A 27,173-nucleotide genomic window follows, 5' to 3' on the forward strand; every position below is an offset into this window, starting at 1 on the left:
TCGTCATGGAGGTAGAGAGAGGACTTTCATCACTTATACCGTTATATACACAGTTTTCCAACTCATTACGCCCTATATGGGCTATTTGGTACGTAATTATATTTACAGTCATCATCCGATTTTACAATTTTACAAATTTCACATACACATTACTAAATTGTTCTATTTTACATTTCTATTCTTCCTGTATGGGCTAGGGCTTACCGGAGATATTACACATTCATTACGCCCTGTATTGGCTTTTCCCTAATATCTCTTTCGACCTCACCTGGCGTAAATCTGATTTAGTTTACCCCATATTTGTCCCTTCGCTATCCTGCCCTAGATGGGCTTGTGTCCTCCTCCTTTCTCTCCTGACGCCTCTCCACACACCCTGTGTAAATCATAATCCCTTTACCAAAATTCTAAAACAACATTCTAAAACATTTCTCATCTTTCACATTTCTGAGGTTTCCGGGAGTTATTCTTGCTGTATCTCTACTCTGCTTACATAGGAGTTAATGTTAACCCAGGTGCACTGTCATCTCTTCATGGCTATTCAGGCCCTCGGGATTCTTAGTTCCAATATCTATAATATATCTGGATTCTAATCGTCTCAATTTCAAAAGTCTATCGCCTCCTCTAGGATTGGCCGGCACATGATCTAATGCAAAGTACACCAGTTGTTCACTATTACTCTTATGATGTTGTTTGTAGTGTCTTGCAACTGGGTACGTTGGGTCACAATTCGTGATTGCCCTACGGTGCTCTAGGATGCGCATCTTCGTTGGATTTACTGTGCTACCTATATAGCGCAATCCGCAGGGACACACTAGGCAATAAACTGTAAATGCCGTTGTACATGTTATAAATGCCTTGATATTGCGTGTCTCTCCCCTCACTTGGTAGGAGCTCACTTTTTTACAATTTCTGCACGCTTTGCAACGTCCACATGGAAAAAATCCTGGTATTGGATTTCCAAATGGTTTATCCACTGGGCGTGCAAGGTAACTGTTCGTTAAGAAATTTCTTAGTGCTCTTGCTCTCCTATATGTCACCATTGGTTGATTGGGAATGTCTGTGCCTATTACTGGATCTGTAGTTAACAATTTCCAGTTTTTTCTTAAGACTGATCTTAGTTCTCCTGCCCCTTCTGAGAAGGTGGTAATAAACCTGAATTTACCTTCTTTCTCAGTTTCTTTCTCTTTATTTCCTAATATTTCTTGTCGTGAAATATTATTTACTTTTTTCTGGGCATCTTCCAGACATTTCTCATCATAGCCTCGCACTCTGAATCTTTCCACACTCTTTTGGGCATTTTCTTTATAATCTTTTTCTGATGTACAATTGCGTTTTATGCGTAGCAATTCTCCATATGGTATGCTATAGATTAACTTTGACACCAAGTGCTACCAGAAAGTGGGAAAGAAGGAATACCAGGACAGCATTACAGAATGTCATGAAATGCTGAAAAAATGGTATGGAAAAGGGATGATTGAGACAGAAGAATGCCTATATCTGCGATGCCTAAACCCGACAACACCTTGCTTCTACCACTTACCAAAGGTGCACAAAGACAATAAGAAGCCACCGGGACGACCAATTGCAAGTGCCCAGGGGAGCCTCTTGGAACATTTATCAATTTACATAGACTATTTTCTAATTGATCATGTAAAGACTTTAAAAAGCTACATAAGAGACACTAAAGACCTATTGTGTAAATTAGAACAGTTAAAGGTGAGAGAGGGAGATCTACTTATAGTGATGGATATCGCTAGCCTTTATACGAGCATAGGCCATAAACATGGTATGCATGCAATAGAGAATACTTTATCGACCAGAGAAGCACATTTTGCAGATCATAACGTTATATTTTAAAATGTTTTAACTTCAGCCTAAACAACAACATCTTCTTATACCAGGACCAGTATTATAAACAACAGATGGGGTGGTCATGGGCACTAGTTATTCACCTAGTTTTGCTAATATTTTTGTAGGATGGTGGGAAGAAAATGTGGCATGGAATCCCCAATATGGAGAATGGACTCAACATATACTGGTATGGTACAGGTATATAGATGATTTACTGCTGGTCTGGCGCGGACCAGTAAGTAAGGCTGAAGAATATGTAGAAAAACTCAATAACAACATATATAACCTGCGTTTCACAGTGGAAATGAGTAACAGCACAGTCAACTTCTTAGATTTGGAGATTAGAATGGACCAAGGAAGGTTATGCACACAGCTATTTAGAAAGCCCACAGCAGGGAACTCGATATTACATTCTAAGAGTAGCCACCCATCAAAGTTAATCTATAGCATACCATATGGAGAATTGCTACGCATAAAACGCAATTGTACATCAGAAAAAGATTATAAAGAAAATGCCCAAAAGAGTGTGGAAAGATTCAGAGTGCGAGGCTATGATGAGAAATGTCTGGAAGATGCCCAGAAAAAAGTAAATAATATTTCACGGCAAGAAATATTAGGAAATAAAGAGAAAGAAACTGAAAAAAGAAGGTAAATTCAGGTTTATTACCACCTTCTCAGAAGGGGCAGGAGAACTAAGATCAGTCTTAAGAAAAAACTGGAAATTGTTAACTACAGATCCAGTAATAGGCACAGACATTCCCAATCAACCAATGGTGACATATAGGAGAGCAAGAGCACTAAGAAATTTCTTAACGAACAGTTACCTTGCAAGCCCAGTGGATAAACCATTTGGAAATCCAATACCAGGATTTTTTCCATGTGGACGTTGCAAAGCGTGCAGAAATTGTAAAAAAGTGAGCTCCTACCAAGTGAGGGGAGAGACACGCAATATCAAGGCATTTATAACATGTACAACGGCATTTACAGTTTATTGCCTAGTGTGTCCCTGCGGATTGCGCTATATAGGTAGCACAGTAAATCCAACGAAGATGCGCATCCTAGAGCACCGTAGGGCAATCACGAATTGTGACCCAACGTACCCAGTTGCAAGACACTACAAACAACATCATAAGAGTAATAGTGAATAACTGGTGTACTTTGCATTAGATCATGTGCCGGCCAATCCTAGAGGAGGCGATAGACTTTTGAAATTGAGACGATTAGAATCCAGATATATTATAGATATTGGAACTAAGAATCCCGAGGGCCTGAATAGCCATGAAGAGATGACAGTGCACCTGGGTTAACATCAACTCCTATGTAAGCAGAGTAGAGATACAGCAAGAATAACTCCCGGAAACCTCAGAAATGTGAAAGATGAGAAATGTTTTAGAATATTGTTTTAGAATTTTGGTAAAGGGATTATGATTTACACAGGTGTGTGGAGAGGCGTCAGGAGAGAAAGGGGGAGGACACAAGCCCATCTAGGGCAGGATAGCGAAGGGACAAATATGGGGTAAACTAAATCAGATTTACGCCAGGTGAGGTCGAAAGAGATATTAGGGAAAAGCCAATACAGGGCGTAATGAATGTGTAATATCTCCGGTAAGCCCTAGCCCATACAGGAAGAATAGAAATTTAAAATAGAACAATTTAGTAATGTGTATGTGAAATTTGTAAAATTGTAAAATCGGATGATGACTGTAAATATAATTACATACCAAATAGCCCATATAGGGCGTAATGAGTTGGAAAACTGTGTATATAACGGTATAAGTGATGAAAGTCCTCTCTCTACCTCCATGACGAGGTATGTCACGTGAAGGGTATTTAAATAAACAAAAAATGGCGCGTCAGTGTACCACTGACAAAGGCAGTAGCCGAAACGCGTCTGGTGCTCGGAGGAAAAAAATAAAATCGTTGATCCTCCTCCCGGGAGTGCTGACTCTTTTTTGCCAAAACGAGAAGGAAGCAGCTTGGATAACAGCGAGGTACGCCCCTCGCAAGGAAGCACCCGTGCTCGAGTGCCCGGCTTGGCGTAACAAGGAAGCAGCAATATATATATATATATATATATATATATATATATATATATATATATATATATATATATACTGGATGTAGTTTCCATTGGAAGAGTGTTTTTTCATTTGCCAAGAACTTTGGGTTAGTTTTACAAATCCTCGTGACATTTTCAAAACTAATATGCCAGTTACTTCCACTGCTGTCTTGAAACTTTCTGGGTGATCTGTGAATGCGAGCCGAGAAAAAGGGGGGCCCTAAAAAACTTTTTCTCCATGTAAATTTCCTTAGAAGTCTTTAGACACGACTACAGCCCAAACTGCTGAACAGAATTACACCAAATTTGGCAAAAAGGTAGAGCTTGGTCCAGAAAGCAATGTGTTTCTAAAATAGTGTAAATCCATTCTGAAGTTGCTGAGAAATTGTAAGATTTCATAGATATACATCTGTGGCCGCGGTAGATCTGTCACGCATCCCTATCTCATGCCTGAGATCTGATTGGCTGCGAACACTTCCTCGGTTGAACTGAGTCTCAAGAAAAACCACCCATAGGCCTCTTCGGGTGGGGGTGCCACAAGGATCCCCCAAGGCCAAAAAAGTGTTGTTTTAAAAAAAATGTCAGCTGGAGTTGTGGTGGATCTGAAAATTTGTTAAAAAAAGGAGCGTGGGTTCCACTCTTCATTTAATTAGACCTCCGGTGGGCCAGGTCCTGCGGGCAATTATAAATAATGATGGCAGCACAAATGGCCCCCCACCTCCCTGGGGCAAATTCACATAAATGCGGGGGAACCACACATCCCCCCGCAGCCCCGGGGACAGCCACCTACCTAGGGCTATATTTAAAAATAATGAGTGGGGGCGAAAGCCCCCTTATGCAGCCCCAGGGACCACCACCTTCCTGGGACTTAATATTTGTTGGAGAGGGACTGCACACCCCCCCTTGTGGAGTCATAGATGCCCTTGGGACCACCACACCCCAGGGCCGGCTCCAGCAATTTCCTGGAGTGCCCACATTGCAGTATGCTATGGCAAGCTATAGCAAACTCTGCTCTGCTTCATGGATGATATAAAGTGAGCAGAATTTCTTTAAGAAAGCGGGATTGTTTGCAGCTCCCTGTGTCCAAAAGCTATTCCGGCTCCCAGAGGAGGCGGGAAGCGGACAGGGACTGAGGGGCCTTGAGGCTCCCCCACGGTCCCCAACAGGGTGGCCATGCCCCAGGGAATAGGGTCCCCCTGCAGTATGGGCCCGGGGATGGGGGCCGTGCAGGCCCCTCTCCCCATTTAAAAAAAACTGAAGGCCTGACACTGGGGGTTGGGGTCCCTGGGGCCGAATTAGGCCTTGGTAGGGGTGCCATGTGGTCCCTCCTTCCTTTATTTTAAACATAAAAACAAGCAAAAGGCCTTGCCCTGGGGAATGGGGTTTCAGAGGCCAACATCGGCCCCAAAGGGGGCGCTTGGCCCCCTTTTATTTGCTTTTTTTAGGAAAGACAAATATATAAGAAAAGTGCAAGTCCCAGGGGATGGGGTCCTCGGGGCCCAGAGAAGGGGGGGGGGGCAGAAATAATAATCATATTTTTTTTGTCACATGGTAGGAGTCGCCACCCCATCACTGTGCTCGGCGTGGCCCCTCCATGTAACAACACAGTGGAGTCCTGGATCTACCTAAAATATATAAATAAACAATCACAGACCCACTCACACACTTTTGAAGATTATCATAGAGCTGGTCAGAGTGGAGTACACCCTTACATTCAATTGTACAGAGTTAGAAAACATTTTGATATGTAAAGGTTTAAAAATATAGTTAAGAATGTAAAATGTGTTTTTGTTCATTGAATTCGTGCTTTTATTTTGTGTATTTGCGATGGGTTCGTGAATTTCAAAAATATTTTTGAGGGATGTATTTTTTTTTTAAATATACTTTTCACTGTTGGGTTATGGGTGGCTCTTAGAATAGCTGTTGTGTTCATTATGAATTTGTTGCAGCTACATGTGAGTGTGACTGCAGAGCTTGAGGTTGTTGAGAAACACTGTTTTCCCTTCATCTGTGAAGTGAACTCCTTCACTTCTGTTGATTTTATCCATGTGAAAATGCAGGTTGTTATTATATTGTTAGAGCCCATATTTTGGCCTCTGAGGTATGCAGAAACAGCTTTATTAACATGCTTCCTGGCTTTTTCAATCTGTGGGCAGAACTGAATTGACCACTTCCATTTCTGCCTTTGGTGTATATTAGAGTACACAGAGACAGTGTGAGGTAAAAGTGACAATAGTTGTGCAAAGGTATCTTTCATTAGGATTTCCAATCCTACCCCTATCAGTGTGCTTAGGTCATTGCCACCACAGTGCATAATCATGAGGTTAGGGGGTTGGAAATTCAAAAAGGTTTTAACCGAAGGCAGCAATTGGTGTCACTTTAACCCTCTCTGTACAAACCATTCAATATCCACTTTATGAAAACCCAGGTCTTTGTCAATACCTCTGTCTCCAGCATACTTTTTTGCCCCAGAAAACATAGCTGTGCCCTACAATCCATACTGTAAGCATTTTGAAAGGGCGTGTGCAAGGAATCAAAAGATGTCTGTAGCAGAGTAAGTCTTTTGGTATAATGAAAGGTATCTAAAATGGTGGACAGAATGTGTGTTCATAAACATTGTGTAGTTAAACATAGGTTACATGTTAGTTTGCAATACAAGTTTCTTTATGATTGGTCATGGAGAAAAGTTTGAAAGTTACAATAGACTGGATAGGGCAATTTTTTGCAGTAGTCAACCAGACCTGTTATTGCGGATTTGGAAGCTAGTGTGCAGCATTTGAAAATATGACAAACTTTTGACCTACTGGTACAGTTCAATGTTGCAGAAACTGTCACTATGGAAATTAAAAATTAAGGTGATGAACTGTGGGGGAAGGGTTTAAATTAAAGCATACTTTTAAAATATAAAATGGAGTGTTAAATACATGGAATATGTTCGGAAATTAAATTTTTCCAAAACAGTAGCATTTTTTTTCTAAGTAATATGTTGATAAAAAATAATAGAAGTAGTATTTTAGATGAGTTTTTGAACTCCCATAAGGGTTTATGACTCCGCCTTGAAGTTACACCAAGGGCCGCAATGGACACCTTGGCGGAGTCACGACTTCAGCAATTTAAACAACCAGATTGGATTTCTTTAGAACAGACTAGAAAAAGGTTAATATAAATACCCATTAGGAAGTGGTTTTACATTTTGAAAAAATTAAAGGAATATTTTGATTTGTTACTAACATTTATTTCTGTGAAAAATGAGAGAGAAAATTTACCATTACTGGTTCTTTCTTATTGAGAGTGGTACATTATGTTTAATGTGTGGAAAAGAAAATTATTTAAGATTTGGTGATATTTTCATACTCTACAAAAGGATTTCAGAGGTAAGTTACGAATGTGTAAGGTGTGGGATGTATGGTGTAGGAGTGTTCAGTGATTGTAATAACATTTTTAATTTTGAGATTACGTTTTTCTTGAAGTTGAGAAGCATTTGAGAAATGTGAGGTTGAAAAGATGTAGTAACCTGTATTCTGCTCCATATAATTCTGCAGATTTGTAGATTGCAAATAGGGAGCACATACTGATATCTGTGTGTTTCACAAGCAGGCAGGGCTTGTGAAACCAATTTAACACACAGACATTTATAAAGCATGTGGAGTGAAACAGATTTAGTCTAGTATGTATAGGCTTGTTTGACTGTATTATCTTGCCTCTAAAAGGTCTCCGACACAGTCATGGAGGTCTCTAGACTAACACTGACATTCACAAGAGTGTCATGCCAGGAGTCAGCCTTTCATTTTGGCTTAGGCCTGGCATTGCAACTTCAGCCTCTTTAATAAAACTGGTAGAGAAAAGCAGCGAGGTTTAAAAGATGTTCCCAGATGTATTAACCTCTATCCTAGTCCATAGAAGTCTCTGCTTAGGTACACTGGGAGTAGGTCATAGATAGTGAGGTGTGTGCTTTAAACTGAAAGTGTACCCTGTCAAGTTTCAATGACTGAGCACTAGCATGTCTTAGGTATGTCTGTACTTCAACTTGTAGTCTGATACATGTAGTGCAGCTGATGAGCCGAACTTAAAAACTATACAGCCTATCATACCCCTGCACAAATCTTGTGAGACCTACTTCAGTATTCAGTTCCAGAAGCTCAGATCTCTTACCTAGGCAGGCATCACAAAATCACTTGAACAGACACCTTCATTCCTGGCTGCTCTGTGTAATGAGTAGAAAGTGATTCATACTGCTGCTTCTAAACACATTTAGAAAGCATGTGGTGAGAAATAGGGGTAGTATAGTATGTATAGGCTTGTTTGAATGGATTATCTTGTCTCTAAAAAAGGCACTGATACAGTCATTAAGATCCCTAGAAAGATGATGGCATTCAGAAGATTAGCATGACAGTAGTTGGCCTTTCATTTTGGGCTATGCCTGGCATTGAGAGCTATGCCTCTCTAATGAAACTGGTAGATATATATGTGAGGTTTAAACATGTTGCCCAATGTTTTAACCTCTATATCAATCAATAAATCAGGGGGTTTATAAAGGGCGCTACTCACTCGTGAAGGTCCCAAGGTGCTGGTGGGGTGCAGCTCCAGCTCAGTCAAAGAGCCAGGTCTTGAGTTCCTTCCTGAAGATGTGCAGGGTCGAGGAGCGCCTGATGTTTTCTGGGAGCTCGTTCCAGGTCTTTGCTGTGATGTAGGAGAAGGCTCTTCCGCCAGCTCTGCTTTTTCGGATGCGGGGGGTCTCCTCCAGGGCGAAGTCAGCAGAGCGTAGGTTCCTCTTGGGTAAGTGGAAGGCGACTCTCTCGTTGAGGTATTTGGGTACGATGTTGTGGAGGGATTTGTAGGCATGGGTGAGGAGCTTCAAGGTAACTCTCTTCTCGACGGGGAGCCAGTGGAGGCCTCGTAGGTGTTGTGTCATGTGTTCGTTTCGTAGTATTCTGAGGACGAGTCTGGCAGTGGTGTTCTGGATGGTTTGGAGTTTGTGTAGAAGAGTTCTGTTCACTCCTGCATAGAGGGTGTTGCCGTAGTCTAGTCTACTGGTTATGAGTGCGTGGGTGATAGTCCTTCTGCATTTGGGGGGATCCATTTCAAGGTCTTGCGTAGGATACGTAGGCAGTTGAAACTGGTGAAGGCGACGGAGTTCATCTGGCGTGTCATGGTGAGGGAGGAGTCGAGGATTATGCCGAGGTTCTGTGCATGATCTGTAATGGTGGTAGACTCCCGAAGGCGGAGGGCCACCAGGTGTTGTCCCAGGCGGAAGTGGATTGTCCGAGAATGAGGACCTCAGTCTCCTCCGAGTTGAGCTTCAGGCAGCTGTCCTTCATCCAGGCTGCAACATCCTTCATTCCTCTCTGGAAGCACAGTCTGGCTTCATCGGGGTTCTTTGTGAGGGAGAGGATGAGCTGGGTGTCGTCGACATAGGATACAATGCTGAGCCCATGCTATCTGACGATGGCGGCGAGGGGGGCCATGTAGATGTTTAAAAGCGTGGAGCCGAACAATGGTTCTTGGGGGACTCTGCAGTTGATCTCAGTGGGTTCGGAGAAGAAAGGGGGGAGTCTAATCCTCTGTGTTCTGCCCAAGAGGAAGGATTGGATCCAGTTGATAGCGTAACCTTGTATCCCTGCGTCATGGAGTCTGGCTGTGAGAGTGCGATGTGAGATGGTGTTGAAAGCTGCGGGGAGGTCCAGCAGGATGAGGGCTGCAGTGTGTCCCGGGTTGATTAGCATGTGGATATCGTCAGTGGCGGCGAGGAGGGTGGTCTTGGTGCTGTGGTTGCTGCGGAATCTAGACTGGGAGGCATCGAGGTTGGAGTTATCCTCAATGAAGGCAGTCAGCTGAGCATTTACGAGGCTCTCAGTGACTTTGACAGTGAAGGGGAGGAGAGAGATGGGCCAGTAGTTTTTCAAGTCTGTCGGATCGGCCATGGGTTTCTTAAGGAGGGGTTTTACCTCTGCCCGCTTCCAGTTGTCTGGGAAGGTGCCTGATCTGAAGGAGGAGTTGATGGCTCGGCCTAATTTGGGTGCGATGGCGGAGGCGGCCCTGTGGAAGATGTGCGGTGGGCAGGGGTCCGTGGGGGCTCCTGAGTGGGTCTTCTTCATGGTCGCGGTGATGTGTTCGTTGGTAGTGGGCATCCAGGTCGTGATGGTGGGCTTGTCGACGGCGATGGGGAGTCGGGTGGTGTCCGTGGTCTGTTCGCTAAAGTTGTTGTAGAGGGCCTTGATCTTCAAATGGAAGTTGGAGCTGAGCTTGTTGCAGAGTTCCTGGGAGGGAGTGACGTCTGTGGCTTCGCTGGGGGAAGGGGATTGGCGAAGTGCTGTATTATGCTGAATAGTTCTTTGGCATTTGTTGCATTTGTGAGGATTTTGTTCTTGATGAAGGTCAGTTTGGTGTGTTTGATTTTCTGGTGGTATTCCTTCAGGGCGCTCCTGTGGGTGTTCAGGGCTTCCATGGTTTTCTGGTTTCACCAGGTTTTCTTGAGGCGTCTGTAGGTGCGCCTGACTTCTTGTAGTTCAGTGGTGAACCAGATGGCTTTCAGGGGGCGTTGTTTGGCAGGGTGGCGGAGGGGGGCGAGCTTGTCGGCGCAGCAGGTGATCCAGTGGTGAAATTCTTTGGCTGCGGAGTTGGTGTCGGTTGTGGTGCAGGGGGGGTCTCGGAGGAGGGTGGTGTTGAGGTTTTCTTCTGTGATCTTGCTCTAGTTCCTTCGTGGCGGGCGCGGGTCAGGCTTGGGTGCGGAGTAGGTGTTGAAGGTGCAATGTACACAGTGGTGGTCAGTCCAGAGGGGCTGGGTGGTGTGGCTGTAACGGATGTTAGTCCCTCGTGCGAAGATCGGGTCGAGGGTGTGTCCAGCTCTATGAGTGGTATTGTTGATGTGCTACATCAGTCTGAGGTTGTCGAGGTTGTCAAGAAGGGTGGTAGAGTCGGGGTTGCTGTGGTTGTTGAGGTGGAAGTCCAGTGCCTGAGTAGGATGTAGTCCATGGAGGGGATGGCGTGGAGTGCGACGAGCTTGGCAATGGTAGTTGCGGACTGGGTGTGGTGTCCCGGGGGTCTGTAGGCGAGAGTGCAGTGTAGCGTGCTCCTGGGGATGGCTTGGATCTGGAAGTGGAGGTGTTCTAAGTTGGAGTGGGAGTCGAACGTGTTGAAGGTGGAGAGTTGGAGGGAGGTCTTGTGTGCAATTGCGAGTCCTCCTCCTGGGCAGCGAGGGCGGTCCTTTCTCTGGATCTTGTAACCGTTGGGGATAGCCATGGTGATGTCAGGCCGGAGGTGGCATTGGTCCAGGTTTCCGTGAAGAAGGTGACGTCGGGTGAGAGGCTGTCGATCAGGTCCCAGCTCTCTATGGCGTGTCTGTGCAGGGAGCGCACGTTGAGGAGGATGCATGCCAGGGTTTTGGCAGAGCGAGTGTCCGGCGAGCCCTCGCCAGTCGGGGGGTGTTGTCGATGATGAAGGATCTTCTGCAGCATCTGTAAGAGAACTGTCAGTGGGTGGTGGTCGGTGAGGATTTTTGGCAGTCGGTGAGTCTCCCAGGATTGAGTGCGTGGAGGGCAGCGGAATCATAATGGTGGGGCCTCGGTGCTCTAGGGTTCCTGGCGCTGGTTGCGGTCGGGTCGCGGACGGGCCCAGGCGGGCGCAGGCGGATGCAGACAGACTTGCCTTAGGTGCGACCACACAGCAGTCGCAATTAAATAGAGGAGGGGGAGGCTGGGAGATGGGAATGAGAGTCAGAAGGTGGAGGGGCTGCAGGGGCAGCAGCGGTGGAGGAAACAGACAGAGGGCACAGAAATAATAAAATTCAGCGGGAACAAGGCAGTGAAACACAAGTGGGCACAGAAGAAAATAATCACAGCAGGAGCAATGCATTAACGGTACAGACAGTGAGCAAGGAAAGCATACCTTGACGGGAGCAGTGGCCTCGAACTCCTCAAGGAAGTAGGCAAGGTCTCTGAGGCAGAGACGATAGCGCGGAGCTGTGGGGGAATAGCGTGCTGATGACTGGGGTCAGTAGACTCACTCTATACTACTTGATATAGCTCTCTGCAGAGGCATATTGCAAGTAGGCCATTGATACAGAGGTCTGTACTTGAAACATGAAAACATATTCTGTGAAATTTCATGGTATGACCTATTCCACATTTTAGCTATGTCTGCACATGCATATGTACTCTGATATGTGTGGTGCAGCTGATGATTCTAATTTGAAAACTTTACACTCTATCATAACCCTTGTCATATACTGACAGAGGTATTTCACCTTTCAGTCTCACTAACACACATCTATTTTCTAAACAAGCCTCAAGGAAGCAGTTGAACATATATGTTCATATCCCGCTGTCTTCTATGCTAAACAGAAAGTGATCCATGCTGCTTAATCTACACATTAATAGAGCATGCACTCTAAAACAGAGATATTGTAGTGTGTATAGGCTACTTTATATGTGTCATCTTATCCGAAAAAGGCACTGATACACTCGTTGAGATATCTGGAGAGATGGTGAGACAAATAAAACTGGTATGACAGAAGTCAGCCTTTCATTTTGGGTTAGGCATAACACTGTCAGCTGTCTGTCCAGTGAAACTGGTACAGAAATTGGATATTCTACGTGTATTAACCTCTATCCTAGTTCATATAACTCTCCACAAATTTACACTGCAAGTAGGGTTATATGTGCTTGAAACTCAAACATATTTTGTCAAGTTTCAATGTGTGATTGGTATCATGTCTCAGGTATCCTTGTACTCGTACATGTAGTTTGACATCTGTGCTGCAGCTCATAACCCTAATTTAAAAACTATACAGTTTATCATTCCCCTTCACAAATATTGTCAGAGGTACTTCAATATTAAGTCCCAGCAGCCCAGATCTCTTAGCTACGCAGACATAACGGAAGCACTTCAAGACACAGGTTAATACCTGTCTACCCTGTATAATTAGCTGAAAGTCATCCATACAGCTTCTTCTACACACATTTACAGAGCATATGATCTGAAACAGAGGTAGTCTAATACCTACAGACTACTTTACATGTGTTATCTCATTTATGAAAGACACTGTCATACTCATTGAAGTCTCTTGAAAAACGCTGACACTAATACGATTGGTATGACAGGAGTCGCCTTTCACTTTAGATACCACCTGGCAATGTGAGCTCTGTCTTTCTAATCTAGTAGGTCGAGAAAGTTGAGGCTGAAAACATATTTCCAAATGTAGTAAACATATAAATCTCTGCAAAGGTTCACTGTAAGTAGGTTTTAGATAGGGATGTGTGTGCCTGAAACTAAAAAAAAATTCTGTCAAGCTGGTATGTTTGATCACTTCCATGTCTTACCCATGTCTGTAGTTGTACATGTAGTGTGAGTCCAACCACACATGCATTACTTATTTATACACTCATCTAATCTAACAAGCACTACTCACACACTCATAAGTCATCAGTACAAACAAAGATACAACCAGCCCACACGTGTTTTGTCGGAGTTAAGATATGTGCAGAAAGAGTCAAGTGGGTCTTGGGTGCCTGACCAAAAGAGGAGACAATTGTCAATGTATCTTCTCCAGTAGATAATGTATTCCGTCCACATCGCACCTTTGGGGCCCCATATGCATTCAGTTTCCAGAGCACCCATAAAAAGGTTGGCAAATGAAGGGGAAAATATAGAGCCCATGGCCACCCCTTTGATTTGTTTATACCAGCGTTGGTTGTAGATGAAGCAATTGTTTTTCAGTATGATATCCATCATAGAGATGATCATGTTAGTGTGTGCCCATAGTGTCACAGGTCTATTGTGTAGAAGTGTAGTGATGGTCTTGAGGCCTAGGTCAGTGTCGATGGAGGTGTATAAAGACACAACGTCTAGATTTTCACTTCTCTTTATTATTGTCACGTGTGAACCTAGAATTCGGTTACGCCTAACTGACTGTACTTGTACTGTTGTTCATCTTGTCCTTACTACAAACAGGTCCATAATTATTGTCCGGTCCAGTGAGCCATTTCATGGGTGCTTTTAAGTAATTACGCTTACTCGTACATTTCTGGCTGACTCGAGTTGATGTTTCGTGATTGTCATTACAGACCATGCTTTCGTACTTGCAATGTACTGGGTTGTTTTTCGCGTTGCTCCAACCTAGCCTCCACGCTCTACTCGTTACACATTATGTTTCGTTTCAGCAATAATTTTACGTACTCTTTTGTACAGCTGACCTTTTGTCTTCTATTAGGAACCGCCACAATATTGATATAGCCTACATTTACATTTACAGCAGTATTTTGTATGTACTCGTTATGTACATCTAACCTTTGTCTTCTCTTAGGAACCACCACTGGATGGATACACAATTCGTTCTAGAAATGTTTCATTTCTTAGTGTTACCAGTGTAGCTCTGCTGACTGTAATGAATGTTCTTATACTAGGTCACCACACTGTATTGGCTATTTTGTGTTTTTGCTAAATCACTCAATTTGATCTTTTTCACACAATAAGGTCTCCATGCTCAGATAGGTGCTTTTCTCTCTCCATTGCTACCACTCATTTGACCACACAGTACCCCCTAGTTTCTGTTGCCCCCCCCGCCCCCAACCCTTGTTTTGCTTATACTCATATTTTGTTTTCATACGTTTCCCCTCCTTATGTACTTCCCAGCCCTGAAGAGTCACTACCTTCACACGGTGTGACAAAACACGTGTCGGCTGGTTGTATCTTTGTTTGTACTGATCAAGACTGCACGATAAATAACGATTCAAACTACATTTGGACTTTGACCATTTTCATTTGAAATTTTCTCTAACTTGTTTGGTTCTTACTTAAGAACTCATTTATATGTGATACGTGTGCACAGGACTTGTACTTAGTTGTTTGGTATGGGACATGTCCCACACCTATACAGGGGCTGTTTTCTGTCTGGGTTTGTTCCCCTGACCTGTCAGCACCGTTGTATCTCAGTGAATACAACCGACTATCGCACATGCTAGAGCGCCACTGTGCTTCCTGTCCTCCACCCAAACCGAATTCTAAATCATCAAGAGAAAATGTGCAGTTATGTGCATTAATTGTTTGTATTAGGATTGAAACAACTTGTTCACCCACTTCCAGAGAGGTACTGCATTTCGGACAGTATATGCCAATTTTCCCAAATTCAGGGATGGTGACAGGAATATTGGCCCCAACAATTCCTGAAGATGTTCTAGGAGTGCTTCCTCCAGGAGCAGCCTCTTGCTCTTTGAGTCTTTCCTTCTCATTCCATGTGAGGTGAGTCGGGTGGATTGTTCTCAGGTGTTTGTACATACTGGAGGTGCCACAGCTGTACTTCTTTTCACTATCCTGGGAAAGAATGTACTTGCAGATGGTGCATGTCACTTTCCAGGCGTTTACTTTTTCTCCCTCTGGTATGCTAAGAAACGGCCACACAATGCTCTCCTTCTTTTCCCTTGGTGGATCTTCTTCCTCCTCTTCTTCCAACAATCTTAATGCTTCCTCTTCCTATTATCTGGAAGAACTAGCCATACTTTTTGAGAAAGAAGATGAGGCCAACTAAAATATCACCCTGCTCTGAAACTAGTAGTAAGGACAATGAGAACTACACCCTCCTATTTCTAGATACAAATGGGAGTTTAAACTTCCTGTGATTGACAGGTGTTATACCAATCCTATTCTTTTTTGGTTGGTCACATGGGTTCTGCGACTCCAACACAATACCACAGCACCAGATGAGCGATTCCGTAAAGTATATTAAAACATAATGTATTGGACAAATTATTGATATTTTACATCTTTTTTACTTTGCTTAATAAACCTCTTTATGATTTATTGCAATTAAAAACGTCTATATACTGATTTTGAAAGTTTCTCCCCTTAGATTCGTGGGAATCATGACCCCCAATGCGATCCCGGAAACGTGTCACGTAACTGTACGCAGAGGTATTGCGGTTCCCTAAAATACTATTAAGATGAATATTAATCAAAATATATTTGTATTGCTTGATACACTACTATTGTATTATTTATTAATTCCACTTCCATAAGTAAGAATGTAAACATAACATTATATATCTATCTCAAATATTATAGATTTTCAAAATCTACACACACACTGTGACTTTAAGAAATACTAAAATACATTAAATATTAAATAACAAAATACTATTTATTAATTTCTTTAAAGCGCTAATAGTCGCACTGGGTGTGCGACTCCTGTCAAAGATATTTTTAAAAACCAGTAGTACAAGTTCTAGTGCTTTATTAAGCAACACCCCTAGGTGGGTCAGGTTTCAGGGCCAAATGAAAATAATGATCAGGGGCCCCCGCAGCCCTGGACAGACGACACCCTCATCAGGTTCAGAATTCCTGTACCGGTTCACCACACATGCACCACAACCAACCCACCAAAACTGAAACAGCATCACTGACATGGCCTTGAACACCGCTCTCAACACACATCGACCCGAACACAGCAAAAGCTTTACTAAAGCCATCATGAGTTTCAACAATTGGATCACCTCCTGCAACGACTCCCTGAGCAAATACAACTGTACAACGATCCAGACCCCAGGCCAGTTGGTAGAGGGAGGAACTCAAACAGATGAAACGCCACTGCAAACAACTGGAGCACAAGTGAAGAACGAGCAAGGACAATGTGTATAGGAGCATGTTAAAATATACCCTGAGACGCTACCACCAAATAATCCTGACCACCAAATGTGCTGCTCTGGAGGATCGTATTGATGCCAGTACCAACAGAAGCAAAGAAACCATCACCATTGTGAAAGATTTTACATCACCATCAACTGCCTTCAACTTGATCACTCCCTCACAAGTCCGCTTCACGAATCCCTCTCAATTCTTCAGCAACAATATTACTGCTCTTTACTGCAACTTCAGCCTGCAAACAGACCCTACAGACCTTGCTACGCACCTCCTGATCTTATTCCAAGAACCAATTTTAACCACATGACCTGTCATCACCCCAGAAGAAACCACAGCCACTATGAAATCTAACCACTCAAGGGCCCCATCAACCTCTCCCCTAATCATACCTACTCCAGAGGGCAAGAACCCATCAGCACCATGCTCACGCTCAATCTGAGTGCCTCCAACTCTTCTGAAATCTTTCCAGATGCTTGAAAACACTCAACTGTCCTTCCATTGCTGAAGAAACCCTCTGCGGATGCTTCAATGCTCACCAACTACAGACCGATCTCCCTGCTACCATTGCTGGCCAAGGTCTTAAAAAAATCATTGACAGGCACCTCATCAAATACCTCAATGACCACCAACTCCTAAACACCACTCAGTCAGATTTCAGACTTAAACACAGCACATAAACTGCCCTCATTGCTGCCACAGATGACATCCACATGACTCTGAACAGAGGAGATACAGTGGCCCTCATTCTCACGGATCACTCCCCAGCATTTGACACGGTCTCCATCCTCATCCAAAGCATACACAACATTGGATTCCAAGGAAATGCACTCTGATGGATCTCCTCCTTCCTGACTGGAAAGATCCAGTTAGTCAGTCTAGCACAGTCCACCTCAGATGCCCACTACCTTATCTGCAGAGTTCAGAAAGGATCCTCTCTGACCCTTTTCAGCACATTCAGATCGCTATAGCCAGCATGATTCACTCTCATAATATCAACATCCTCACCTATGCTGATGACATGCAGCTCATTCTCTCCCTCACAGATAATACACTGAGTATCTGGATCAAATTTAATGCCTGCTTGACTGAAATCGCCCACTGGATGAAGACCGCCTGTATAAAGTTGAACACCGACCAGACCAGGTGAGCAGATTAGTCAGATTTCTTTCACTTTTTCTGTGGCTTTGGCAGGGAGACCCACATATACCCTGTAACAGACCTCTACTCTAGAGATCATGAATCAAACACTTGTGCAATCATTGAAAACAGACGTAATAGAAGGAAGATTGGAAGATTGGCTGCAGTATGCACCACTGCTCACCCCCTTGGAAGCCTGGCAGAGCAGTCAGACTTATCCCAGAGGCAATGTAAGTGTTTGCGCAACACACACACACACCAGTGGCGTAACAAAATCACCACAAAACAGACTCCATTCAGTAGTATTTATCTCATATATTGTATATAACACATAGACCACAATCACATAAATCATAAATCACTTTGCAAACTAGGTACTGATAATAACATCACAGGTAGTGAAAGACAGCAAATACTTTTGGTTTGCACACATGAAAACATCCTACACCATCAATGTACACATTGTGCAGGTCCTGAAATGATATTTGCTATCCTATCTTTGCAAAGTAAAACAACATTAATCATAATATCAAGGCATAAAAATGAAGTAGTTAACTAGGGATCATATATGAATCGCCACGCAAGCACCATCTCCCCAGTAAATGTAGCCATTAAACATGTCTAGCACACCTGCACTTCTTTTACGAGTTATGCGGTAATGTGAACCCAGACATAGGTTGCAGGGGCCTCTACACACCTACTCTGGTGAATGCAGTCATTTTAGGGATTCACTTAATTGGTCCCAAAGCCTCGGCTCTCCTTCCAGTTATGTTATGGTAATGAGGCAATGTGACAAGCTCCAAATCTGGGGACCCATCCTGGACTCGCCCCTCAAGGCCACCAGGGAACAAGTGTCAACAAAGAGCAAGTGCCCCCATGTGAAGGTGAACACACCCACACGCCTGTTCACCGGTTGTGGTACAACCCACAACTTCTGGGGCCTGCTTCCACTGCTATACATGGGAGCAACGAGTATTCCTTCTTCAAGTCTGCGTCCCTCTCTCTGCTGGGACCCGTCGCTCCAGTGCCTCTGGTCTGTGCAAAGCTGTCAGAGGCGTGACTCTGGCCTCCCTGACCAGGGCAGCTCATTTGCTCACCCCCACACCTGGGACTTTGCCAAGGGAATTCTGGAGCAAGGGTCACTCTGCCACGGCCCCTCACGGCATACGAGGCAGCCAACGTCATCTTGGACAACAGAGCTGGTTGTGGCAGACCCTCTGCGGCCACAAGGTAACCAGATCAGAGGTGCCGGCAGTGTTGATCCTCCACCGTAGGCTTCCCCATCATCACTCCACCAGCACGCTTGAGGCGAGGGCCGCACTGCGGGGTTCTCAATGGCCAGCTAACAGATCCCCAGACAGCAGGTGGGTACCACGAGATGGCCCTAGTTCCCTCGGGCTGTGCAGGTCACGGTTCCCTTTCCAAAGGGGGAGCCGCAATGAAAGGGGACTTTGTGGTGCGACTCTGAAATGCACCGCAAGAGCTCCCCACATGCTTTACCAGAGAATAAGCCCACACCTCGGGCCAAGGGGACCAATACAAAGAGATCCTCCAGTGCGGAACCAGATATACAGTGCTTAGCAAGCGCTAGTCACCCAGCACTCCTGTGGCCGGTTTCATAGAGGAAAGGGGCAAAACACAGCACTCAACACATGCTTACTTTGTAAAAAGGCGAATAACATTCCAGTCCTTCTCCTACTCCAGACAGGAGCAGCAAAAGCAGGCCTACCCACCCAAAACACAGCAGGGGCCATGCTCCTCACACAGCTCTCCCAGCTCTCCTTCCAGGCAGGTTCCTTTTTGATCCAGTAAGGATCCATTGAAGTCTTTGATTTCCATGAGACTTCCAACAGGAGGCAATCACACGCAGTCCTTGGACAACATCTCAAACAGTGTGCCACAGCAGGGCTCTGCACACAGATAGAAGCACCAACAGCAGGCAAACTTACCTCTCACACAGTAACGGTAGTGCTCCTCACACAGCTCTTCAGCTCTTCTTCTTGGCAGGGTTCTCTTTTTTCCAGAAGTGATCTAAAGTGCTGGGGTTTTAGATCCACCACTTATACCCCATTTTCTCATTGTAATCTGGGTTTTAGAGTCTCTAAGCTCAGTGCAAACCAGTTCTGACCTCCCTGGTCCAGCTTGACCACAGGGGGCTGGTGACAGCATTGTGCAAAGGAGACACAGCCTATACAGATGCTAATGAACACTTGTAGTGTAGTTCCTATATTCCCAATAGGCTCTGTGCATTGGAATAACATAAACGATAGTTTAGACGTAGGACTGAGGTCGACTAGGTCTCTATTGAATATGTTAGACCTAATTATGAATGCCAGCTAGCTCAGAGGTCACTAGAAACTTTCTCGAGTAAACAGGAAGGTGTTAACTTTCCTGAATAGACAAGAAGGGATTAGTTTCTGACAACCGCATAAACATGACAACTTTGCTCCCTCCAGAATAAGGAGTATATCTCCAGAGTCGTGGAAACAATAGATAACTATTTCACTCAGTCAATCGTGCATGCTTAGTTTCACCAGAAGCGCAGAGAAATAGAGAGACGGTGTTTTCAATAAAGATGGTTATTTATTGAACAGTCTTCTTTCTCATGCAAGAGAAGTGAGTTGCCACAATTGCAATACTTGTCATAAAGTAAAGTGTGTACAGTAAAAGGAGTATTATGAAATATTACTGTAAAAGCATGGTACAGTTTCTAAGCCATACCGTGTTTAAAATATATACATATATAAAATCATTAACTAAACGTACTCAGCTGGTGCTTCTAAGATACGCCTACCCCGGTGTACCTAACCTAAGCCTAGTACGTGGGAAGGAGTAAGTGAGCTGCAGTTTAAGTTAAGATAGTTTTTGCCAAGAATCTGAATCAAGATTTCTCTAAGGATCTAATCAGCTCCGTACCTTGTTTATAGAATGAAGGAGGTCTTGTTTCTCGTTCTCAGGACTCGATCTCCCAGCAACCCACAAGGGTGACTGGAAACACTGGAGCTGGATTTATTGGCAGGAGAAAAGACAGCGTCTCTCTCAGTGCGTCAATGGGAGGGCCGGCTTCCTTCAGCACTTGCCACAGCAGAGCGTCGGGCAAGTAGATAGTCGATCTGCTCCAAACCACCGTGTGTGTGCTAGGGCAGCTGTTGGTATATATATACCTGGAAGGTGCCGAGTTTGACGTAAGGTTGGACATAAGACGTCACTAAGAACTTACAGTTGTTTCAGGAGTTTTTGGTCAAATCAAAACAGAAGAAGGGGGAATTCCCGGGCTGCTGGAGGCTTGGTTTGTTTAAAGAACGCGTTGTGCTTTCTAGGAGTCTATGGGAGTAGCCTTGCCGTATTTGGACTGCATTGGCTATGACTAAATATGGATATGATTCTTATGCCTTTATAAGGATATGATTTGTTATAACCACATAAGGGCATACATCGGGAATATTTAAATAGGGTCCTAGATACGTTCACAACACCCACTCCACGTATAATGTCCATCAATACTAAATACTAAGCAATATTAAACATATAACTATGCATGTGTTTTCCAGCCCACCCCAAAATACATAAAATGCATTTGAAATGGTATGTACACGAAAAATGAGTATTGTACTGTATGTTTTCAAGCAGTAGTATCATTCACATAAGGCATAAAGTACATTGAAATATTGGCTGAATGAAGCATGAAATTTACATTTATGAAATGGCTCTTAATAAAGAAGGTTGAGACCATTTCATCACATATTTATACAAGACTGTACATGTGCTAGAGGCTGAATCAAAATATTGTCTCTAGAGTTTCAAGATAGAAATCTTGTTCTCTAAGAATAGTTCTACTTTAAGCAGAGTATCATGTGCCAAAAAATATGTAAATATTTTGGGAACGGGGAAAAATAGTTTCTCTTTCAGGAAAAAAAAATGAGTTCCACATTTTTGTAAAAGTTTTTGTTTTTCAAAATTGAAGGCCGAATTCAGAGTTCAGGGAACGCCGTGTGCTCAAAAGTTATTCTCGTTGTTAGGAGAGAACATTAACTCAGATAGGCTGGCAAAGAATTTGTCTACAACTGTAGGTGAAAGTTGGACCAAGTCCGAAAAAGTAGAAATAGTGCATATATGAGAAGCATTGCCATCATCGGTGTCTAGATCAGCAATGGTCACAGAAGGTTGTACCTGTGTGCCGCTTTCATCTCGTACCTCACCGCCACCTAATCGTAATGGTGAGGTCTCAATGAATGCCGTCATCAGAATTGGTAGCCGCTGGGGAAAACACGTTGCATGAGCCATTACCGAACCAAGCAAAGTATCGATCTCCATAGGTACTGCTGATGGTAGTGTGAGACAGACGTCCAACACGCATTCTTCTCCGCATAGCAGGCATCGTTGAACAGGTAAGATGCAATCTTGCCAGATTGGTCTAAATGAAAGAAACCATGTGGTATTCAGATCTCTTAGCCGAGCTAAGCCGAGTACTTTAGTTATCCTTTCTCGGTATCTCATCGCTAGGATCGTTTCTTCCATGGTTGCCTGAGTTTTGTTTGTGGCTGGATTTGCCATATCGGAGCAGAAGGAACAAAAATAAAATTCCTGCTACGAGTCCCAAGATGAGAGGCAGGCCGCCAAACACAGAGTGCACGAAATTCGGAAAGATGCTCATGACTGCTTCAAAGGGTGCTAACAGTCCCAAAACAATTGTCTTAAATACATGTGCGATGCCACTGGTATCAGACATGTTTAAAATTTGACCTAACATTTCTACGAAATGCACGGGGCAATTTGTCGATAATATTGCATGTATCTCTGCCGATGTCCTTGCAACTTGCAGATCATACGTTTCTTTAGACGATGTTAAAGGCACAGTTGTTTGTAAAAGAATAGACTTCATTCTGCTTAAAGTATCAATTCGAATAGAAGAAATATTCAGAGAAGGCCATATTGCTGCCTCCTTGTCTGGTTTGCTGTTTGGATACAATACTTGCATACAGCAAATGACCCTGGAAGTAACGCTCACGAGATAGGCCGTTCCTGGCACCATGCCACAACAGCTGTGGTCACTTATTATAACGTAGCTGCCGTTGGAAAGTTGTCTGAAAAACGGCTCTATCTGTGTAGCAGGGGTGCCGTGCAGGTGGCATGAAAGGTTATTTGATGAACCTTCGCAGGCTCCATGCAAGTTAATACCTTGACACAGAAGTGTACCGCTTAGTGATTTTTAGGTTTCGCCTATTATCATTCGCTTGCGAATGTAATAGGCAAAAATTCAAGTGCTCGATCGACTCGTCAAACCACTGCGGTTTTTCCACAGTGCATGTGAGTCACGTGACCACAAAAGCGGGTCACGTGACCACACAAGCACGCGCATCTCCCTAATCCGCCTGCCACACTTCTCCTCCCCTCGCTCGCATTCCTGCCCCCCCACCAGGCTCTCCCGCCCCCATCCGGCTTCCCTCCGCGCATCTCCCTAATCCGCCTGCCACGCGTTTATCTTTAACAATGGCTGAGGCTCCTTTCATTTCTGTGGCTCGGCTTGTTTTTCTTTGGCATTCATATCCAAGCGCCAGCAAAATGCTTTCACTTTCGCGCTTACTGAAGCTTCCCCAGCCGTCCACTGGTGAAACACTCCTCCGGACACAGTGCTTTGTCTTTTTTTTGCTTCCTTTATTTCATCGGTTGGCAGTATGTTTTTTTAATTTAATTATTTGTTTAGAATGCAGCGTGTTTTGTGTGCTTTGAGAAGCATTTGCTGCTGCCAGTTTAAAGTTTCATTAAAGCTGCTTCCTCCTGGTCGTGTCTTCATTTTGAGATGGCTGGTGTGCGCTCTCTGCGACATGCCTCCCATTTACTGTGCTTACTAAAGCTTCCCCAGCCATCCACTGGTGAAACACTCCTCCCGCCCCCAGCCCGCCGCCTCCCAGCACAAACACACACAATGCTTTTAGTGCTGTCACTGCGGATTGTAATCCGAGCGGCGCCAGCATGGAGCCGTGTGTTCTATGTGACAAATAACATCCCGCTGTGATCTGCCTGCCACGCGTTTATCTTTAACAATGGCTGAGGCTCCTTTCATTTCTGTGGCTCGGCTTGTTTTTCTTTGGCATTCATCTCCAAGCGCGAGCAAAATGCTTTCACTTTCGCGCTTACTGAAGCTTCCCCAGCCGTCCACTGGTGAAACACTCCTCCGGACACAGTGCTTCATTTTTTTTTGCTTCCTTTATTTCATCGGTTGGCAATATGTTTTTTTAATTTAATTATTTGTTTAGAATGCAGTGTGTTTTGTGTGCTTTGAGACGCATTTGCTGCTGCCAGTTTAAAGTTTCATTAAAGCTGCTTCCTCCTGGTCGTGTCTTCATTTTGAGATGACTGGTGTGCGCTCTCTGCGACATGCCTCCCATTTACTGTGCTTACTAAAGCTTCCCCAGCCATCCACTGGTGAAACACTCCTCCCGCCCCCAGCCCGCCGCCTCCCAGCACAAACACACACAACGCTTTTAGTGCTGTCACTGCGGATTGTTATGTTCATTTTTGTACATTTACAGACCTTCGTGCGTACATTGCCCTCGGTAAAGGCATATATGGGAGAGAGGAACATAGCGCTAGGCGGAGGAAGGGAGACAACATGCACTCTTGGAGAGAGCTGAAACAACTGAAACAAGCATTAACAAGCACTGGCGTTGCCAATAGGTTTCGCATTTGGAAAGTTGGAGCTATTGGTTTTGTAAATGACATTTTATATTTATATATCGTTATTGGCATTGTCAATAACAATATATAAATATAAAATGTCATTTACAAAACCAATAGCTCCAACTTTCCAAATGCGAAACCTATTGGCAACGCCAGTGCTTGTTTACAATTGTTGCCACTAAGAAATACCTCTTTTTTCCCTTCACTATAACATCTATGTGTATAAGGTAAATTCCAGGTTGACTTGATGTATCCTTTACCCAACCTTTCGTACAGGCCTGCTGGTATATACTTTTGGCAATATTGAAACTGAAAAGTTGTTATCGGAATTGTAATTGTACCATGTATTATCCATTCAATGACAGGTCGTTCTGACATTGTCAATGGCAATTTTTCTAGTTTTTCAATGCTCAGCACCATATAGCCTGCTCCTTTTTGTGCCAAAGAGATTTGTTTATCTGTAAGGTTAAAGATAGAAAATAATTACGTTGTGTTGATTAGACGCCATGGCACGTAGCCTGAACGTAGATTTTGTAACGTCCAGCCTAACTGTACAATAGAACGTAATTGGGACTGGCCATGTTGTAACATTCAATAAACAAAAGAAGAGTGTCCATAGAGAAAGGACTATGCCGTTCACGGGAGCACAAGAACAACCACACTGGGATCACCAACCACCATATCCCATGATGGGCTGGAACCCAGGATTTTTTCCTCCTCCCAACTATCAACCCAATTACCGCCAGCCTTTTTTAGACCAGGGCAGGAGAGGAAGGGGAAAGAGAAGAGGCACGGGTCAATCAATGAACCATGTGTCATGGGAAACCGACGATGCAGTGAGCAACCACACCCGCAACAGGGAACAACAACAACCAGGCACGAGCGGAATAGGAGTCTCATAAACAATCTATCTGATAAGGTGTTAACTCCAACTGAAACCTCAGTCCTAGAGAGAGGTCTGGGCTTTGTTCCAACCGCCCGCCCAGACAAATTTAAGCTCCACTGTGAGCTCTCAGCATTTTTTAGGAAATTAAAACTCAAAGCGTTTTTTGAGGGAAAAGAAGACCCAAATGAAGCACAACGTAAAGGTGACACCGGTTTGAGATTAAACTCTACTTTCAACCCACCGATTCAGACAGTGCCAGCAGCTATCACGGCTTTTGAGCAAGCAGTATTCCTGGACCTAGAGACCTACCAGGCCAGTCCAACCTACTGCAACTTCAGCACAGAGGAATACCAAGCACTAAGATCTCTACAAAATGACCCCAAGATCGATCACTATCAAACCAGCAGATAAGGGGGGTGGATTGGTAATTCAAAACACAACAGATTATGAGAAGGCATGTGAAGTTCTCCTGGCAGACAGGAGGAACTACACCCCCTTATTACAAGACCCCACACACGAGCTGAGTGCTCGTATCACCAATCTGGTCAAAAGAGCTGAAGATAACGGAGAGATCTCAAAAAATGAGGCGGACTTCCTGAGCACGAGTGAGAGTAGAATACCTTACTTTTACACTCTCCCGAAGACACACAAAAACCGGCTACCACCACCAGGGAGACCGATCGTTTCAGGTATCGGCTCCTTGTTAGAACCACTTTCGCGGTTTTGTGATTATTATCTCAAACCCTTAGTACAAAATACACCAACCTACTTGAAGGAAACCAAAAGTTTACTTCAATTGCTTCAAAATATTGATTTCCCAGAAAACACAGTCACACTCGTGACGTTAGACATTGAGAGTCTGTACACCAGCATTCCCCAGGACGACACCATCAAGGTCCTGGGGACGGCTTTAGACTCCATCAACTGGGATTACCAGGCTTCGAAAACCTTCATCCTAGACTGCGCCACCATAGCTCTAAAGGAGAACTTCTTTGCCTACAAGGACAACCTCTACTTACAAACTACGGGGACCTCGATGGGGAGTACATTTGCCCCCAGCGTGGCTGGGCTGTACGTCGCTGACTTCGAGGCAAGACATATCACGCAACCCAATAGCCCCTATACGTCATCCATAAAGATATGGAGACGTTACATTGATGATGTCCTGATAATTTGGACAGGCGATGATGAACAACTACAGGCTTTTCTAGGTTGGATCAACACACTAGACGCCAACCTGAAGTTCACCTCTGAACTGAGCAAAACAGAAGTTACATTTCTGGATGTAAGGATCCAGGTCTGTGGCACAAAGCTTACAACCAAAACCTACCAAAAACCTACAGCTCGCAACAACCTACTACAATTCACAAGCTTTCACCCCAGACCCTTGAAAGAAAACCTTCCTTATGGACAATACTTACGAATCAGACGCAACTGCTCTGAGCTCCAAGATTTCAGGATCCAATCTGCTGATTTAACAGACAAACTGAGGTCTCGAGGCTACCCCACCCAGATACTAAATAAGGGTTACAAGAGGGCTCGCAACCAACCACGAGAGTCTCTCCTCGAAGACAGGGTTACCAACAATCAAACCATACCATTGACCTGTGTAACCACATACAGCACAATGTCCAACTACATAAAAAAATCAATCAACAAAAATTGGCGCATTGTGTCCAGTATTAAAACAGATTGGGAGAAACCTTTGTTCTCCTTCAGGAAAGGGCGCAGCCTGAAAGACACCCTTGTTCACACTCGACCCAAAATTGAGGCACCGACCACAGTAAGGTCAATCACGGAAATTTGGGGTCTACCACAAATCACTGGACACTTCCCCTGTGCGAACTGTAGTGTGTGTCATCTGACGACACACACAAAAACTCTTGAGCTTGAACCAGGGAAAGTATGGACACAGAAATGTCACACCAA

This window comes from Lissotriton helveticus, chromosome 9, assembly GCF_964261635.1.
Source record: "Lissotriton helveticus chromosome 9, aLisHel1.1, whole genome shotgun sequence".
Taxonomy (NCBI): domain Eukaryota; kingdom Metazoa; phylum Chordata; class Amphibia; order Caudata; family Salamandridae; genus Lissotriton; species Lissotriton helveticus.